At 37.0% G+C, this 15,220-nt stretch overlaps 1 pseudogene; it reads right to left on the bottom strand.

The window, feature by feature from the left end:
- LOC129475345 (charged multivesicular body protein 1B2-like) overlaps positions 1-15,220 on the bottom strand; it is a 68,970-nt pseudogene that overhangs the window by 19,564 nt on the left and 34,186 nt on the right.

Here is a 15,220-nt window from a genome sequence, read left to right on the forward strand (position 1 = left end):
GAGCGATAGAGACTCCGTCGAAAAGAAGGGACGGGGAGGGGAGGGAAAGGGAGGGGAGAACATAAAACTGTAAAAAATTGCCCATAATAACATCACTGAGCCATTATCACTGTTAATATTTTAGCATAGGGCATTCCAAGTACATAAATATATTTATTACTATATAAATATATTACGAAAGTACATACATAGAGCATACTGTTTTGGAACTTGTTTTTTCATGTAATATGTTTTTTAAAAAAATGTTTTAAAGTCAAAAATATATAACTACATCATTATTTCTAAAGGCTGAACTATAAGGATGTACCATTAACCAGGGTTTTCATGTGCTACAAACACTACTGATGGTATAGCAAATGATACTACATGTTATATAGATGTAAGTTTCTTTTCTATGCATTTATTTAAATGTTATATGAAAATAATGTAACTAACACAAATCCATGTTTTTTTTCTGGTATAAAAGCTTAGGACAGAGCTAAAGTTAAGTCAATTAAAAAAAAAAGTAAATAAATAGCTCACGTGGTCCTCCAATATGGCAAAACCAAGAAGGTAATTAGATTGTTTGTAACTCAAGGGATAAATGCTTGAGAGGATGGATACCCCATTCTCCTTGATGTGCTTATTTCACATTGCATGCCTGTATCAAAACATCTCATGCGCCTCATAAATACATACACCTACTATGTACCCACAAAAATAAAAATAAAAATTTAAAAGTGACTGAAATTTGACAACGAAGATTGGATCCCTGATTATTATATTTTTTTCAATTCTTCGATAATATAAAGAGCAATGTGATAACCACACTAGTACATGCAACCCTACACACTTTCCAAGAATCTTCATAAGGTAAGTTCCCAGATTCAGAATTACCGGATGCAGAGGTATGCACAATTTTAATTGTCCCACACCAAATTCTGGTAGCGACTTACATCTCTTCCAGCAGTATAAGAGTTTCTGCTTCTCTTGCATAGTCATCAATATGAGGTATTATGAGATATATCTGAGAGGTGAAAAGTGGTAGACAGTTGTATTTCTTTGCTTAAAAGTGAGGTTAAAATTTTTATGCTTACCCATTTGTACTTCTTCTTTCTTGAGCCATTTGTGTCTTTGTCCATCTTTCTCTGGCTTTTTCTTATTGATTTGCAAGAACATTTCATATGAAAATTACTTTTTGTTACATATGGCCTTTTCTAGATTGTTGGATGAACTACTATTTTGTGTATGTCTGATATAAAAATGTCTAATTCTTTTATAGTCAGGTATTTCCTTTATGGTTTTTTACTATGCTCAAAACATCCATCTGTATCTCAAGGTAATTTTGGCATTTTAATCTTTTAATTACTAAATTTAGCATTTATTTTGGTGAAAAGTATAATGCAGTGATCTATAGTTTTCTAATGTCATTTACTGAAGTATTCCCTCTTTTCCTCCTTAAATATATTTAAAATATTTTTGTCTGGTGCCTAATTTTTGTTATTTTAGCTAGTTTTAAAATTCACATTATAAAAGAAATGCATGCACACGGGTACACTATTCAAGTAGAAAGGAGCATATAGTTAATAATCAGGTGTTCCTCCTACCCCAGTTGCCCTGTCTCATATCCTAGAGGTAACTGTCTTAATATACATACATTCATTTATTCAAATATTTATTGAGCATCTAGCAAATGCTGGACAGTATTCTAGGCACGTGGAATTCAGTAGTGAACCCAAAACACAAAAACCCCTGTTGTTATGGAGCTTATATTCTAGTTAAAGAATCTGACTATAAACCAGATAATTAAAATAGACAGTATGTTAAGTAGTGGCAGGTATCAGGAAGTAAGAATAGAGCAGGGAATGAGGATAGGAAGAGTTAGGATTGGGGTTGTTGAAATTTTACAGAAGATAGCCCAGAAAGACTTACTGTGAAGGTGACATCTAAGTAAATACCTGAAAGAAAAATGGTTTTCTCTCTGCTGAAGGAAGATAAGAAGCTAGTTATATGGATATTCAGCACAGCAGGAAGAAAAAGAGCAAAAAAGGGGACCTTATGCAAGCATGTGTCATTTACACAGTAGTACAATGTGTCTGAAGCAGAGTGAATGAAGGGTAGAAGAGGAGATAGAGTCAGATAGATAATAGATCATATATGGCTTTATAGGCCATTTTAAGACTCTGGCTTTACTTGGAGTAGGATGAGACCGAGAAGAGACGAGTGACATGATCTGGCTTCTGTTTTTAAAATGCTCTCTCTGGCGGCTGTGTTAAGATAATACTTAGGGGACAAGAGTCAGGAACAGGGAGACAAATTAGAAGGTCACTGTACTAACTGAGGTAAGATATAATGATAGCTTGGGTCAAGGTAGGTGCATTAGAGATTGGATAAGAAATGATTAGATTTTGAATACATTTTAAAGGTAAAAATGATACGATTTGCTGATAGATCAGATGTAGTGTATGAAAAAACAGAGGGCTTAAAAATGACTGTACTCTATTAATGTTTGGTTTTGATTTTGTCTAACAGAATTACCTTTAACTGATTTTAGAAAAACCATATTGGAAAGGATGCCACATAAGGGCTTCACTTTTAAGTTTTGTTTGCTCCTTGGACATCCAAGTGGAAACATGAAATAAGCAGGTGGATAGAGGAGTCTGGAGTTCAAGGGAAAAGGCTAGGCTAGAGATGTACATTGGGAAGTCCTATTGTGACAAAAGCTAGTGGTAGATCAACTGACCATTAGACCAAAGCAAGAGCTTCAATTTTAGTGAATGGTGGTGGTATAACCATAAATGGATTGAGTACAGCAGAGAATGAAAGAAGAGGAATTAGAAAGAATTAATAAATATGGACAACTCTTTCATACAGTGTTGTTAGAAATACAAAGAGATCCAGTTTCAGCTTTCTACAAATGGCTAGCCAGTTTTCCCAGCACCATTTATTAAATAGGGAATCCTTTCCCCATTTCTTGTTTTTGTCAGGTTTGTCAAAGATCAGATAATTGCAGATATGTGGCATTATTTCTGAGGGCTCTGTTCTGTTCCATTGGTCTATATCTCTGTTTTGGTACCAGTACCATGCTGTTTTGGTTACTGTAGCCTTGTAGTATAGTTTGAAGTCAGGTAGCGTGATGCCCCCAGCTTTGTTCTTTTGGCTTAGGATTGACTTGGCAATGCGGGCTCTTTTTTGGTTCCATATGAACTTTAAAGTAGCTTTTTCCAATTCTGTGAAGAAAGTCGTTCGTACCTTGATGGGGATGGCATTGAATCTATAAATTACCTTGGGCAGTATGGCCATTTTCACAATATTGATTCTTCCTACCCATGAGCATGGAATGCTCTTCCATTTGTTTGTATCCTCTTTTATTTCATTGAGCAGTGGTTTGTAGTTCTCCTTGAAGAGGTCCTTCACATCCCTTGTAAGTTGGATTCCTAGGTATTTTATTCTCTTTGAAGCAATTGTGAATGGGAGTTCATTCATGATTTGGCTCTCTGTTTGTGTGTTATTGGTGTATAAGAATGCTACACCTTATACAAAATTAATTCAACACGGATTAAAGACTTACATGTTAGACTTAAAACCATAAAAACCCTAGAAGAAAACCTAGGCAATACCATTCAGGACATAGGCATGGGCAAGGACTTCATGTCTAAAACACCAAAAGCAATGGCAACAAAAGCCAAAATTGACAAATGGGATCTAATTAAACTAAAGAGCTTCTGTACAGCAAAAGAAACCACCATCAGAGTGAACAGGCAACCTACAGAATGGGAGAAAATTTTTGCAACCTACTCATCTGACAAAGGGCTAATATCCAGAATCTACAATGAACTCTAACAAATTTACAAGAAAAAAAACAAACAACTACATCAAAAAGTGGGCGAAGGACATGAACAGACACTTCTCAAAAGAAGACATTTATGCAGCCAAAAAACACATGAAAAAATGCTCATCATCACTGGCAATCAGAGAAATGCAAATCAAAACCACAGTGAGATACCATCTCACACCAGTTAGAATGGCCATCATTAAAAAGTCAGGAAACAACAGGTGCTGGAGAGGATGTGGAGAAATAGGAACACCTTTACACTGTTGGTGGTATTGTAAACTAGTTCAACCATTGTGGAAGTCGGTGTGGCGATTCCTCAGGGATCTAGAACTAGAAATACCATTTGGCAGAGCCATCCCATTACTGGGTATATACTCAAAGGATTATAAATCATGCTGCTATAAAGACACATGCACATGTATGTTTATTGAGGCACTATTCACAATAGCAAAGACTTGGAACCAACCCAAATGTCCAACAATGATAGACTGGATTAAGAAAATGTGGCACATATACACCATGGAATACTATGCAGCCATAAAAAAAGATGAGCTCATGTCCTTTGTAGGGACATGGATGAAGCTGGAAACCATCATTCTCAGCAAACTATTGCAAGGACAAAAAAACAAACACTGCATGTTCTCACTCATAGGTGGGAACTGAGCAATGAGAACACATGGACACAGGAAGGGGAACATCACACACAGGGGACTGTTATGGGGTGGGGGGAGGGGGGAGGAATAGCATTAGGAGATATACCTAATGTAAACGCCAAGTTAATGGGTGCAGCACACCAACATGGCACATGTATACATATGTAACAAACCTGCACATTGTGCATATGTACCCTACAACTTGAAGTATAGTAAGTAAATAAATAAATAAATAAATAAATAAATAAATAAATAAATAAATAAAAACAAATACAAAGAGAAGGAAGAATAGCAAGGGATTAAAATGGAGTCAGGAGACAGGTTTTTTTTCATTTTTTTTTTTTTTTTTTTTGAGATGAAGTTTCACTCTTGTTGCCCAGGCTGGAGTGCAATGGCACAATCTTGGCTCACTGCAACCTCCACCTCCTGGGTTCAAGCGATTCTCCTGCCTCAGCCTCCTGAGTAGCTGGGATTACAGGCATGTGCCACCACACCCGGCTAATTTTGTATTTTTAGTAGAGACGAGGTTTCTCCATGTTGGTCAGGCTGGTCTTGAACTCCCGATCTCAGGTGACCTGCCCGCCTCGGCCTCCCAAAGTGCTGGGATTACAGGCATGAGCCACCATGCCGGCTGTCAGGAGACAGCTTTTAAAGATTTAAGGATGTCCCCGTGCACACGTACCCTAGCACTTAAAGTATTAAAAAAAAAGATTTAAGGATGTTTGTATGCTGATAGGATTGATTCAGGAGAAAGAGTAAAACTGGTGATGCAGGAGAGAGAACTTCTAGGGCAGTAACATCTGGTAGGAGAGAGGGATGGAACCTAGTACACAAAGTGAGGAGTTGGTCTTTGCTAGGAATATGGACAGTTCATGTATTGTGGGAAGGGAAAGGAGAGTTTCTGGGCAGAGATGCAGGTGAGAGTTTCTGGGCAGAGATGCAGGTAAGTATAGTAGGCAGAGATTTCTCAATGAAATAGAAAGCACAGTCATTAGCTGAAAGTGAGAGTGGGAGAGGAGTTTTTTGAGCTTTTAAAAAGAGAAGAAAAATATAAGATTGCCATTTAAGAGAGTGGAAGAACAAATGGATTACAGAAATATCACCAAGTCACATGGATTCTCTTCTTTTTTAAATTGAACAACTTCAGAAGATGTAAATAACAATCAAAACATACTCTCTGACCCAGCGATTTTACTTCCAGGAACTCATACTAAGGACACAATCAGATTAACACAAAGATTTATAACTCCATCTCTACAAAAAAATACAAAAAAACTTAGTTGGGCATGGTGGTGTGTGCCTGTGGTCCTGCCTATGAGGGAGGCTGGGCTGGGAGGATCACTTGAGCCTGGGAAGTTGAGGATAGAGTGAGCTGTGATCACGCCACTGCACTACAGCCTGGGCTGGAGACCCTGTCTCCAAAAAAAAAAAAAAAAAAAAAAAAAAAGATGCTTATACTGAAAACTACAAAACATTAAGAAAAATTAAAGAATTCTCAATAAATGGAAGGACAGATCAGATCATGCTCGTATATTGGAAAGCTTGACATTATAGATACCAATTCTTCCCAAATTTGTCTATAGGTTCCATGTAACCCCAAACAAAATCTTAACACTACATAGAAGGGAGATTGAAGAAACTGCAATTATGCTTAACAATATGAATGAATCCCACATATATGCTTAGCAAAAGGAAGCCAGACACAAAAGGGTATATGCCATGTAAATCCACTTATGTAAAAGTTCAAAAAAAGACAAAACTAATCTGTGGTGTTTGAAAGTCAGGAGGGAGGTTACTCTCGATGGAGTCGTGCCTGTTAAGGGGGCATAAGGAGCTTTATATTCTGACAAGTTCTGTTTTCTCATCTAAATGCTTATATCATTTGTGAAAATTCATCAAGAAGCTGTACTTGTATAATTTCTGCATGTTACTTCAATTAAATTTCTACTTTTAAAAAATGCAAAAAAAAAGAATGTTCACTTATGGTGGTATTTAAAGTAACAAAAAATAGGTTAGCTATCACTTATATGTCCAATAATAAAAGGAAAATTAAGTAACACATTAATATGATAGAATAATGTTTTATTAATCTAAAAAATAAAGTTTCAAAAAATAGCTAATCACAATATAAATAATAGCAAACGGGGTAGGCAGGTCCCTTCATCCATTCGTATATCTACTAATACTCATTGAATGCCTATTATGTATCAGGCACTGGGGATACAAAACTGAGTAGGACAAGGTCCCTACTGGTAGAAAGAGACCAAAAAATAATGAAAAAAAACAACTATATTAGCAGCAAGTCCTTTACTGAAAATAAAACAGGACAATAGGGTAGGGTAATAGAGTAGATGGGCCACTTTAGGTGGGGGAGTTAGGAAAGGTAGCTTGAGGGAAATAACATTTAGGTTGAAAACTGAATGGCCAGAAGGAAACAGCCCTGCAAAAATCTGAAGGGAAAAAAAATACGTTCAGGCAGAGGAAATGCCTAATGCAAAGTCCTCAAGACAAGGTTAAGGGAGATGTGTTCCAGGAAAAATGTGAAGTCCACTGTGTGCTGGAGTAGTGTGACTGAAGGGAAGAGTAGTAAGATATGAGGTTGGAGTTGCATGCAGGGCCAGATCATTTAGAGCTTTGATGGTAAGGATTTTGGATTTTGTTCTAGGTGCATTGGGAAGACACTGAAGGGCTCTAAGCGGCACAACGACATGATCATGATCTACTGTTAAGTGACCACTCTGGCTACTGAGGAAATAATTGGCCATAGGGGGCAATGGTAGATGTAGAGAGACCAGCTGAGAGCTCAGGGCAGTAGGGCAGACCAAAAATGATGTGATTTGGCTTAGGACATTAGCAATGGAGGTGGCGAGACCTAGTCACATTCAGGATATATTCTGAAAGTAGACTTGCCATGAACTAGATGTGGGCTAAAAGAGTAACTAATGATGACTCCCTGGCTTCTGGCTTAAACAAATGGGTATAGAGTTGCTATCGACTAAAATGGAAAATACTGCAGCAGAACAGTAATGATTACGTTTTAGTGTAAACGGGGGTGGAAGTCAAGCATTCTAGTTTTTGAAAATATTAGCTTTGTGATGCATGTTAGATACCCAAGGAGAGATGACAAAATAATTGCCAGATATGAGAGTCTGTAGTACAAGGAAGAAATAAGGGCTATGAAGGTATCTATCTTCCCACTCTTACCTCTCATTCATACCTCAACATGCTGTAACCTGGATTTTGCCTCCTTCACTCCACTGAAATTGCTCTTCCTAAGGTCATCACCATCATTCTACTGGCTGTATTTTAACCTTCTTACTTGCTAGATTTTGTCCTGCCAATCATTCATTCTCTCCTTGAATCTCCCTTCTCCCCAGGCTTCCAATATACAGCTTTTACTCCTGGTTCTCCTTCCTACTTCTCTGGTTGTTCCTTTTTTTTTTCTTTTCTTAATTTTATTATTATTCTACTTAAAGTTTTAGCGTACATGTGCACAATGTGCAGGTTTGTTACATATGTATACATGTGCATGTTGGTGTGCTGTACCCATTAACTCGTCATTTAGCATTAAGTATATCTCCTCATGCTATCCCTCTCCCTTCCCCCCACCCCACAACAGTCCCCGGAGTGTGATGTTCCCCTTCCTGTGTCCACGTGTTCTCATTGTTCAATTCCAATCTATGAGTGAGAACATGCGGTGTTTGGTTATTTGTCCTTGTGATAGTTTACTGAGAATGATGATTTCCAGTTTCATCCATGTCCCTACAAAGGACATGAACTCATCATTTTTTATGGCTGCATAGTATTCCATGGTGTATATGTGCCACATTTTCTTAGTCCAGTCTATCATTGTTGGACATCTGGGTTGGTTCCAAGTGTTTGTTATTGTGAATAGTGCCGCAATAAACATACGTGTGCATGTGTCTTTATAGCAGCATGATTTCTAGTCCTTTGGGTATATACCCAGTAATGGGATGGCTGGGTCAAATGCTATATCTAGTTCTAGATCCCTGAGGAATCGCCACACTGAATTCCACAATGGTTGAACTAGTTTACAGTCCCACCAACAGTGTAAGTGTTCCTATTTCTCCACATCCTCTCCAGCACCTGTTGTTTCCTGACTTTTTAATGATTGCCATTCTAACAGGTGTGAGATGGTATCTCACTGTGGTTTTGATTTGCATATCTCTGATGGCCAGTGATGACGAGCATTTTTTCATGTGTTTTTTGGCTACATAAATGTTTTCTTTTGAGAAGTGTCTGTTCATGTCCTTCGCCCACTTTTTCATGGGGTTGTTTTTTTCTTGTAAATTTGTTTCAGTTCATTGTAGATTCTGGATATTAGCCCTTTGTCAGATGAGTAAGTTGCGAAAATGTTCTCCCATTTTGTAGGTTGCCTGTTCACTCTGATGGTAGTTTCTTCTGCTGTGCAGAAGCTCTTGAGTTTAATTAGATCCCATTTGTCAATTTTGGTTTTTGTTGCCATTGTTTTGATGTTTTAGACATGAACTCCTTGCCCATGCCTATGTCCTGAATGGTAATGCCTAGGTTTTCTTCTAGGGATTTTATGGTTTTAGGTCTAACATTTAAGTCTTTAATTCATCTTGAATTAATTTTTGTATAAGGTGTAAGGAAGGGATCCAGTTTCAGCTTTCTACATATGGCTAGCCAGTTTTCTCAGCACCATTTATTAAATATGGAATCCTTTCCCCATTTCTTCTTTTTGTCAGGCTTGTCAAAGATCAGATAGTTGTAGATATGCAGCATCATTTCTCAGGGCTCTGTTCTGTTCCATTGGTCTATATCTCTGTTTTGGTACCAGTACCATGCTATTTGGTTACTGTAGCCTTGTAGTATAGTTTGAAGTCAGGTAGCGTGATGCCTCCAGCTTTCTTCTTTTGGCTTAGGATTGACTTGGTGATGCAGGCTCTTTTTTGATTCCATATGAACTTTAAAGTAGTTTTTTCCAATTCTGTGAAGAAAGTCATTGGTAGCTTGATGAGGATGGCATTGAATCTATAAATTACCTTGGGCAGTATGGCCATTTTCATGATATTGATTCTTCCAATCCATGAGCATGTAATGTTCTTCCATCTGTTTGTATCCTCTTTTATATCATTGAGCAGTGGTTTGTAGTTCTCCTTGAAGAGGTCCTTCACATTCCTTGTAAGTTGGATTCCTAGGTATTTGATTCTCTTTGAAGCAATTGTGAATGGGAGTTCACTCATGATTTGGCTCTCTGTTTGTCTATTATTGGTGTATAAGAATGCTTGTGATTTTTGTACATTGATTTTGTATCCTGAGACTGCTGAAGTTGCTAATCAGCTTCAGGAGATTTTGGGCTGAGACAATGGGCTTTTCTAGATATACAATCATGTCATCTGCAAACAGGGACAATTTGACTTCCTCTTTTCCTAATTGAATACCCTTTATTTCCTTCTCCTGCCTGATTGCCCTGGCCAGAACTTCCAACACTATGTTGAATAGGAGTGGTAACAGAGGGCATCCCTGTCTTGTGCCAGTTTTCAAAGGGAATGCTTCCAGATTTTGCCCATTCAGTATGATATTGGCTGTGGGTCTGTCATAAATAGCTCTTATTATTTTGAGATATGTCCCATCAATACCTAATTTATTGAGAGGTTTTAGCATGAAGCGTTGTTAAATTTTGTCAAACGCCTTTTCTGCATCTATTGAGATAATCATATGGTTTTTGTCTTTGGTTCTGTTTATATGCTGGATTACATTTATTGATTTGCATATGTTGAACCAGCCTTGCATCCCAGGGATGAAGCCCACTTGATCGTGGTGGATAAGCTTTTTGATGTGCTGCTGGATTCGGTTTGCCAGTATTTTATTGAGGATTTTTGCATTGATGTTCCTCAAGGATATTGGTCTAAAATTCTCTTTTTTGGTTGTGTCTCTGCCCAGCTTTGGTATCAGGATGATGCTGGCCTCATAAAATGAGTTAGGGAGGATTCCCTCTTTTTCTATTGATTGGAATAGTTTCAGAAGGAATGGTACCAGTTCCTCCTTGTACCTCTGGTAGAATTTGCCTGTGAATCCATCTGGTCCTGGACTCTTTTTGGTTGGTAAGCTATTGATTATTGCCACAATTTCAGAGCCTGTTATTGGTCTACTCAGAGATTCAACTTCTTCCTGGTTTAGTCTTGGGAGGGTGTATGTGTCGAGGAATTTATCCATTTCTTCTAGATTTTCTAGTTTATTTGTGTAGAGGTGTTTGTAGTAATCTCTGATGGTAGTTTGTATTTCTGTGGAATCGGTAGTGATATCCCCTTTATCATTTTTTATTGCATCTATTTGATTCTTCTCTCTTTTCTTCTTTATTAGTCTTGCTAGCAGTCTATCAATTTTGTTGATCTTTTCAAAAAACCAGCTCCTGGATTCATTAATTTTTTGAAGGGTTTTTTGTGTCTCTATTTCCTTCAGTTCTGCTCTGATTTTAGTTATTTCTTGCCTTCTGCTAGCTTTTGAATGTGTTTGCTCTTGCTTTTCTAGTTCTTTTAATTGTGATGTTAGGGTGTCAATTTTGGATCTTTCCTGCTTTCTCTTGTAGGCATTTAGTGCTATAAATTTCCCTCCACACACTGCTTTGAATGTGTCACAGAGATTCTGGTATGTTGTGTCTTTGTTCTCGTTGGTTTCAAAGAACATTTTTATTTCTGCCTTCATTTCATTATGTACCCAGTAGTCATTCAGGGGCAGGTTGTTCAGTTTCCATGTAGTTGAGCGGTTTTGAGTGAGTTTCTTAATCCTGAGTTCTAGTTTGATTGCACTGTGGTTTGAGAGACAGTTTGTTATAACTTCTGTTCTTTTACATTTGCTGAGGAGTGCTTTACTTCCAACTCTGTGGTCAGTTTTGGAATAGGTGTGGTGCTGAAAAAAAATGTATATTCTGTTAATTTGGGGTGGAGAGTTCTGTAGATGTCTATTAGCTCTGCTGAGTTCAATTCCTGGGTATCCTTGTTAACTTTCTGTCTCGTTGATCTGTCTAATGTTGACAGTGGGGTGTTAAAAGTCTCCCATTATTATTGTGTGGGAGTTTAAGTCTCTTTGTAGGTCACTCAGGACTTGCTTTATGAATCTGGGTGCTCCTGTGTTGGGTGGATATTTATTTACGATAGTTAGCTCTTCTTGTTGAATTGATCCCTTTACCATTATCTAATGGCCTTCTTTGTCTCTTTTGATCTTTGTTGGTTTAAAGTCTATTTTATCAGAGACTAGGATTGCAACCCCTGCCTTTTTGTTTTCCATTTGCTTGGTAGATCTTCCTGCATCCTTTTATTTTGAGCCTATGTGTGTCTCTGCACATGAGATGGGTTTCCTGAATACAGCACACTGTTGGATCTTGACTCTTTATCCAATTTGCCAGTCTGTGTCTTTTAATTGGAGCATTTAGTCCATTTACATTTATAGTTAATATTGTTATGTGTGAATTTGATCCTGTCATTATGATGTTAGTTGGTTATTTTGCTCGTTAGTTGATGCAGTTTCTTCCTAGCCTTGATGGTTTTTACAATTTGGCATGATTTTGCAGTGGCTGGTACCGGCTGTTCCTTTCCATGTTTAGTGCTTCCTTCAGGAGCTCTTTTAGGGCAGGCCTGGTGGTGACAAAATCTCTCAGCATTTGCTTGTCTGTAAAGGATTTTATTTCTCCTTCACTTATAAAGCTTAGTTTGGCTGGACATGAAATTCTGGGTTGAAAATTCTTTTCTTTAAGAATGTTGAATATTGGCCCCCACTCTCTTCTAGCTTGTAGAGTTTCTGCTGAGAGATCAGCTGTTAGTCTGACGGGCTTCCCTTTGTGGGTAACCCGACCTTTCTCTCTGGCTGCTCTGAACAGTTTTTCCTTCATTTCAACTTTGGTGAATCTGACAATTATGTGTCTTGGAGTTGCCCTTCTCGAGGAGTATCTTTGTGGCGTTCTCTGTATTTCCTGAATCTGAATATTGGTTGTTCTTTTTTGAACCTTTTTGGTTCCCCTTTTTCCACCTTCCATCCCCAATCCCATTAAATATTGGTGTTTATCATACAGGCTTTTTCAACCTGGTGTGGTCCTCACTCCTTACCCTCATCTCCCTGATTGATCCCAGCCCTGTGGATTTATTTCTGGGCTCTTCATTCTGTTCCATTGATCTATGTGTCTGCTTTTAAAGGTATCACGTTTTTTCATGATCATAAAATTTATAACTCTCAAATTATTTTAAAAAGTTGAACAACAAAAAAAGAAGACACAAAGATTATGAACAAGTAAGTCACAAACAAATAAAAATGTCCAACCATAAAAAGATGCTCAAACTTATTCACAAGAAATACAAACTGAAACCATGAAATACCTTATTTCACCAATCATATTAGCATGAGACTAGTTTTTTGATATCTAATGTTGGCAAGAGTAGAGAAACTGGCATTGTTGAATAGATGGACAACTGTTCACCTTGCTTTTCTCATTAGCAGTATTCCGTTTCAATATACATGCTTATCTCAGTCTTTTCAATGTGTATGTATTACTCTATTATATGACGGTTTCACAATATAATGAGCAAGAGGGTTCTGTCTATTTTTATTTATTTTCTGTTTATGGCAAATGATGCTATAAAGATGAAACTTGGCATGTCCATAAACATATGCAAATATGTCTTCAGGAAAAAGTCCTAGAAATAGAATTACTATATCAAAAAGTATATGCATTTACAATTTGGAGAGATATTGCCAGACTGCCTTCCAAAATTATAGTAATTTTCATTCTCATCAAAGTATTATGTGCCTGTTACCCCATGTCTTTGATAACAAAGCATATTAGCAAACTTTCTGATATTTCTAAGCCTGAAAAATACTATTTTAATTATATTTTACTTAATTTTTATAATTTTTATTTTTAGTGGGTACATGGTAGGTGTATATATTTATGGGGTACATGAGAGGCTTTGATGAAGGCATGCAATATGAAATAAGTACATAATGAAGAAAGGGTTATCCATCCCCTCATTTATCCGCAGAGTTGCAAATAATCCAATTACACTCTTTATTTTAAAACATATGGTTATTACTGACTATAGCCACCCTATTGTGCTATCAAGTAGTAGGTTGTATTCATGATTTCTAACTATTTTTGTACCTATTAAGCATTCCCACATCTACCCCAGCCCCACATTACCATTCCCAGCCTCTGGTAACCATCGTACTACACTCTATGTCCATGAAATCAATTGTTTTTATTTTTAGATCTCACAAATAAGTGAGAACAGGTGATTTTTGTCTTTCTGTGCTTGGCTTATTTCACTTAACACAATGATCTCCAGTTCCATCCATGTTGTTGCAAATGACAGGATCTCATTCTTTTTATGGCTGAATAATAGTTCTCCATTGTGTATATGTAAATTTTCTTTATCCATTCATCCGATGATGAACACTTAAGCTGCTTCCAAATCTTAGCTGTTGTAAACAGTGCTGCAACAAACATAGGAATGCACATCTCTCTTCGATATACTGATTTCCTTTCTTTTTGGTATATACTTAGCAGTGGGACTGCTAGATAATATGGTAGTTCTATTTTTAGTTTTTTGAGGAACTTCCAAACTGTTCTTCGTAGTGGATGTACTAATTTATATTCCCACCTAAAGTATACAAGAGTTCCCATTTCTCCACATCCTCGCATTTGTTCTTGCCTGTCTTTTGGACATAAGCCATTTTAACTGAACTGAGATGATTTCTCTTTGTAGTTTTGACTTACATTTCTCTGGTGATCAATGATGTTTATAGCAGCTTTGTTTGCCATGTGTACTTCTTGTTTTGAGAAAGGTCTATTCAAATCTTTTGGTCATGCTGTGATCGGATTATTAGTTTTTTTTCTATAGAGTTGTTTGAGCTCCTTATATATTCTGGTTAGTAATCCCTTGTCAGATTAGTAATTTGCAAATATTTTCTCTCTTTCTGGAGGTTGTCTCTTTACTTTGTGGATTGTTTCCTTTGCTGTGCAGAAGCTTTTTAACTTGATGTGATCCCATTTGTCCATTTTTGCTTTGGTTGCCTGGACTTGTACAGTACTGTTCAAGGAATTTTTTGCCCAGATAAATGTCCAGATTTACCCAAATGTTTTATTGTTACATAGTTTGAGGTATTAGATTTAAGTCCTTAATCCACTTTGATTTGATTTTTTGTATATGGAAAAAGATAAAGCTCTAGTTTCATTCTTCTGGATATGAATATTCAGTTTTCCCAGCACCATTTAAGGTAGAGACTGTCTTTTCTCCAGTGTACATTCTTGGCACCATTGTGGAAAATAAGTTTGACAAAAATGTGTGGATTTGTTTCTGCTGATCCATTGGTCTGTGTGTCTGTTTTCATACTGGTACCATGCTGTTTTGGTTACTATATCTCTAGTATAATTTGAAGTCAGGTAATGTAATTCTTTCAGTTTTGTTCTTTTTGTTTAACATAGCTTTGGCTATTCTTGATCTTCTGTGGTTCCCCAAACATGTTAAGATTGTTTTTTCTATTTCTGTAAAGAATGTCATTGGTATTTTGATAGGGATTATGCTGAATCTGTATACTGTTTTGGGTAGTATGGACATTTTAACAATATTTATTCTTCCAATCCATGAACATGGAATATTTTCCCATTTTTTTGGTCCTCTTCATTTTTTTTTAATCAAGGTTTTAGTTTTCATCATAGAGATCTTTCACTTCTTTGGTTAATTCCTAGGTATTTAATTTTCTGTGTGGCTATTGTAAA

Source organism: Symphalangus syndactylus, chromosome X, assembly GCF_028878055.3.
Source record: "Symphalangus syndactylus isolate Jambi chromosome X, NHGRI_mSymSyn1-v2.1_pri, whole genome shotgun sequence".
NCBI classification, from domain to species: domain Eukaryota; kingdom Metazoa; phylum Chordata; class Mammalia; order Primates; family Hylobatidae; genus Symphalangus; species Symphalangus syndactylus.